The sequence below is a fragment of the Microtus pennsylvanicus genome, chromosome 2 (genome assembly GCF_037038515.1).
Source record: "Microtus pennsylvanicus isolate mMicPen1 chromosome 2, mMicPen1.hap1, whole genome shotgun sequence".
NCBI classification, from domain to species: domain Eukaryota; kingdom Metazoa; phylum Chordata; class Mammalia; order Rodentia; family Cricetidae; genus Microtus; species Microtus pennsylvanicus.
The window spans coordinates 32,129,883-32,135,419 of NC_134580.1; positions in this window are offsets into that span (position 1 = coordinate 32,129,883).

The window sequence follows — 5,537 nt, forward strand, 5'->3', positions numbered from 1 at the left end:
ATCCTCTGACCTACACATGTAGATGCCCACACACATACATAAAACATATGTAAATAAATAAATTTAATAAACTTTTAAATAATGTTAGGAAAATTAAAACAAAACTCTTTCAAAACTTTGGTCCCCTGGAAGCTACTAGAACATGAGGGCACAGCCTTCCAGGCACACAACTGCCTGCCAGCATCCTTGACTCGCAGCCTGTTGTCTTTACACTCACTGCAGGCCAGATGCTGTTCCAGCACTGAACACAGCAACTGGGAATCCAGGCCTGGACTGAGGCCACAGCTCGGTAGTAGAGTGCTTACCCCGCATGTTCCAGACCCTGGATGTAAATAAGGAAAAGAAGAGAAAAAGAGAAAAGAAAAGATAGCCAGCGTTGGTCTTACGTGTTACAATCATGCCTGTGACTTGTGTTTACGTGTGTGCGTATCTGTATATTCATACGTCAAGAGTGGCACCACGTCCCATGCAGAGGAAGCATCATTTATAACTGTCTATATGGTTTGTTTTAGTTTGGTTTGCTTTGGTTTTTCAAGACAGGGTTTCTCTGTAGCTTTGGAGCCTGTTCTGAAACTAGCTCCTGTACACCAGGCTGGCCTCGAACTCACGGACATCCGCCTGCTTTTGCCTCCCAAGTGCTGGAATTAAAGGCGTGAGCCACCACCACCCGGCACATATGTGTTTTTATAGTGAGACCACACAATACACAAATATTCCAACAGGCTTCCCCATCTGTGCACGGCTGAGTGTTCTCTTACATAGCTTCTCACACATGCATACACACACGAGGGAGCCAGTGGAGGGAGCAATGTAGCGAAGTCCAGACCTGGTCCCAGACAGTGCCCAGGCTTTCCCAGGACAGACTCATTCCCAGCATTCCGGGCAGGAGCAAGATTCTCCCACACTCGACTCCCCCTGCAGGTGGCCCGGGTTCCTGCAGCCTGAACTCTGCTGGGAACCTAAAGGAAGGCTACCCCAGGAACAAGGCTTCCCAGAAGTCCCTTCTCACCACCACCTCCTGGGTGCAGGGTGCCCGATGCTGGAATAAATCATCTAATACGGAGGAGCCTCCGAGAGCTGGTGATTCGCGGCCTTTTTCAGGACTTAAGTGTCACAGATGGTCCCCAGAAAAGTCACAAAACTTAGTTGGGAAGCTGAAGCCTGAGTCAAAGAAAGAGCTAAGTAAGGTCAGGAAAACAGGTTCCCGTGGGCTGAGGAGGAGTGAATGTGGGATCTCAGAAAAGAGACTTAGTCTCCCTAAGCTCCCCATCTATGACCAGGGAATAAGAACTCCTACTTCTCATAGGAGCGCTGCCCAAACCAAAGGTGGGCATCAGTTGTTGCTTTTGTCAGGATTAACATCAAACCCCCCTGGCCCTCTCGCCTTCCGGGCCTGCCCTGTTGGATACTGGCCTTCCTGAGTCGACTCCTGCTCTGACAGAGCTTGGGAGTAGCAAGGCATGAGTGTGAACATGCAAAGAGATCATGTATGACCAGGTAGAACTGCCTGTGTGTGCTCACAACAGCACTAAGGAAAGGGTAGTCGTACACGGTGGTACATGCCTGAAATCTGGCGGCTAAAACAAGAGGACAAAACCAGAAAAAACAAGATCCCCTGCGTGTATGGAACATGTGTGTTGAAGAGTGGGCGAAACAGTGAGCGCCAAGGGTGTGCGTGTGTGCCGATGTGTAAGGAGTGTGAGAGGGATGCAGTGTGCCAGAGCCAGGTGCTATGAATGTGTTAGAGCCGGTAGCTGAGGTTGCATGTGAATGCCCATGTCCCCACATATCCCAAACATACAGCACTTGGCATGGGGGCTTCGTCACTGACAGCACTGTCCGGTGCTGTAGGACAGACAGACTCTGGCTTGACTTTTTTCTCTTCCTAAGCTTTGAGGTTTTCTAAAGAAAAGCCAGCTCCACCCGGCCCAGCCTCACACCTCCTTCTGATCGAAACTGGAAAGAGACCAAAGTCAGGCTGCATGGGATGCTCCCTCTGGGTCAGACCTGTAGGCTGGTGTCATTTCTCCACCCCTGTTCCTCTGAAGAGCTAACTGAGAACTTCAACCCCTCAAGACAGGAAAAGCCTCTCAAACTGCCTGCTCAGGCGCACTCCCTGCCATGGGCCACACGCAGGGCTCTTCAGAGCCCAAGACCATCTCCTTTCAGGGCCAGAGCTCTGCTCCACCCATATCTCTCCAGAAGCAAAATCAGGAAAGGACTAAGGGAGGGGCCCTCAAGGAGGAAGGGCACTCAGAGGACAGGGGGGCTGGCTAGGGGGTGCTTCCTTCATGGCCTCTCTTCCAGGAAGTCTCCTCTTGTGGTTGATACCATGCACGAAGATCACCATTTAATGAGAAAACTAGTTTCTGCCATGTGACACCACTGGCTAGCCTCATTTTATAGCTGAGAAAACTAAGGCTCAGCCAACCTAAAGAACTCATCCTAGATCGCACAACCAAAGGTGGCAGAACTGGAGTTTATAGTTGTCTGTAATGCCTCTTTCAAATCCTGTGTCTGTCTGCTCTCTGACTGGCATCAACACCCCTGCTCTTCTCCCCACTCTAGGGGTGAGGGGAGCCCAAAGAGATAGACATGCTCACAGCAGATGGAATACCTAGGGTAGGTGGCCGGTGGTCAGAGGGACACATAATGACCTCAGAGAGAAAGGGACATGAGTGAATAGAGGAAAGAGATGAGGAGGCTGAGATCGGGTCACCTCCATGGGGAGGGTGGGCATGGGAGCTTGTGCAACACAGTGCAAAGAGGATGGAACTGCAGGTCTTTGCCTAAACCCCTCAATTCAAGTCAAGTTGCAATGTCTCTGCCCCCTAAGCCTGGGCCTTCCTCCCCACAGCTACTCCCGAGCAGGAGTCTAGGGCCCTTAGAGACCCAAGCACTGGGTATCATCCTGACATCCATGAATTCCAGTCCAAGAATGTACCAGGTTCTGTTTGTCAAACTCCCTGTCCCCAGAAACAGAGAGGCTGGGGGACCTCCAAGGGATTCAGTGACCAAAGGAGTGGTGGAGGGAAGGAGGGCCTGGGCAGGCATGGCAGAAGAAATAGCAGAAGCCGGTAAATGGGGAACGCTAGGATGGGATTAAGGGGCTGAAGATGGGCTCCTCACTGAGGCCACGCTAGAGCAGAGTGCACTAAGGAGAAGATCCCATCCAGCTGTAAGGAAAAAGCAATGTCAACATCCGCCATGCCTTTCTTCCTCCACGGACAGGGATCATTTCGAATGTCACCTGCAGCCCCCAGGCTTCTTAAAGACAAGTCAGTGATGAGTTAGATAGGAAAATTCCAGTCAACATCCCCTCCCTGTTTCTCCCTTGCCACAAAAAATAAATAAATAAAAATAAAAATAAAAAAAATGTTACTGACGCAGCAAGAGCTAGAGGTTGAACAGGTGAGCGTGTGTATCCATGAGACGATGGAGTCCGTAAGCCGTGAGAGGAGGTCCAGGAGGTCCAGACAGATGGGAAAATGGTGCCCCCGTTCTCCCCTTCTTGCAGGGTTTTGGGGGTTCTCAATACCTTTTCTCCAGAGACCAGAGCCTCTTTCTTAGTCTCTCAGGAAGACCCTGAGGGAAGAAAAGTGTTGCTTGCTGTATTAGTACCAAATTTGCCTCTGCTTTAATAGAGAGCTGGAGAAAACAGAAACATTTATGGGAGCCAGATGTAAAATGAGGACAATAGCCCCTGCCTGAGTTATGGTGCCGATTAAGGGAGGTATTGACCATTTAGCCTGCACTGTAAGGGAAGAGTCGGGCACCTCTCTCCACCCAGGGCTAGGAAGAGGATGCCTGCTTGAGCAGACTGGCAGGTGCTAGCCAGGGCGGTCCAGACATTCTCGTTTGCATATCAATTGCTTGTGCTCTTTCTAGTCACCAACATCTGTCTCTCCTGTCACTACAGAGCCCAAATTCTCTGTCCCTGCCTTTATGCCATTTCCTGGACTCCTTATAGCTGGAGGACCCGGGAAGAAGGAAAGAGTTCAAATTGGGGTACAGAGGGTCGGAGATATGACCCAAAGTCTGAAGAAGCTATGGGCTTCTGCCGTCCGTGGAAAGCTAGCTTAGGGCGACCCCTACAGGACAATCCCAGAATGCAGGGAGATTGAGAAAAGTGAGCCTGGATCCTCCCCTCTCCGCACTCTGCCTCGTACCAAGGATCCCAGTAGATTCTGAGTCAGCCCAGAAGTTTACATTTCTCCCCTCCACTAAGTAACCAAGACCAAGTGAGTCAGCATGGTCTTACCAAAAAGCAGCGCAAGAGTATATGGGAACGTTGGGCTATAAGCGCCATCATTAAGTATCCAATATGGGTGCCAGAGCCCACCTTAGGCTCACGTGGCCACCCAGAGGACCAGAGTGGAAAGATTTGTGGCTCCACCTTGGGAAGAGTTTAGGGAGCAGAGAGGATAGGAAAGTAATGGGGAGAGATCCCCCCACGGCAAAACACGGAGACCCTACAAAGTTCCCGACGGTGAGGCCCATCCCACAGGGGAGAAAGCCGGACAGATGGGACGGAAGCCCAGGCAGGGAAGAGCTCCTCACAGCGGCAAAGGATGGGGGTGGGGCCCTTGTGACCTGGGAGGACTCCCTCTTCTTTCCCACCCAGAGTCAGTTTCTGCCTCTGCAGTTCAGGTGGGAAGGAAACACCCAGAGAAATGCAGCCACAGCAATACTGGACTAGGAGGGGAGGAAATGCCAAAAATGCTCTGAGCCTGCACTTGGCTTGTTGACATACACAGAGGATCTGCCTTTGCCGTGGGCTCCTCCACCTGCACCCTTGCCTGCCTGAGCCCCGGCTGGCGTGTGAATGAGGGCACTGGAGAGGGCAGGGCAGAAGGGTGTGTGCGTGAACAAGTGAAGTCATTCTCTCTGGGTGGTTCCTCTTAATTAGTGCCCTGAAAAACTCCCAGCCAGCAAAATCGTGTCCTGCCAACTGGGAGCCCCACCCTTCTGGCTCATCCAAGCCCTAGGGACAAAGGGGGGGGGTAGAAAATCTGAAGGCAAAAGAGAAAAGGGCCTGCTGAGGGCCCAAATATTGAAAAAAAAAAAGCCTTCTTAGCCCTCCATAGACCCTTCGGTAGGATGGGACAGGATGCAGAGGCTGGGAGAGCTTGTCTGAGAAGTTTGAGAGCTGGAGAGTGGAGTGATCTCCATGTCCCAGACCTCCAGGAGTTCAGGCCTGGAAAATGACCAGTGTCCAGTCCTGGAGCTTACCCTGCTGATAAGACATCAAAGGCCAGGCACGAAAAAGGCTTCTGAGCTCCATCTGTTCCTTTCGCCTTTATCCAACTTTCTAAGCAAAAAGTCATCTGGTTCCTCCTGGCCAACCCCAGAGTCCACCAGAAGGCTGGAAGCAGTGGGGTTCTCTGTGGAGGGGACAGACAAGCATTGTCCCCTTCTTCAAGACCCCTAGCCATACAGACTAGGCACCCTTTGGTTTGTCACCTCTCCCTCAAAACCCTTTTCCAGGGTGACTCTTTCCAAACTTCCTAGGACCTGTGTGTCCTGTCACCCGGTAT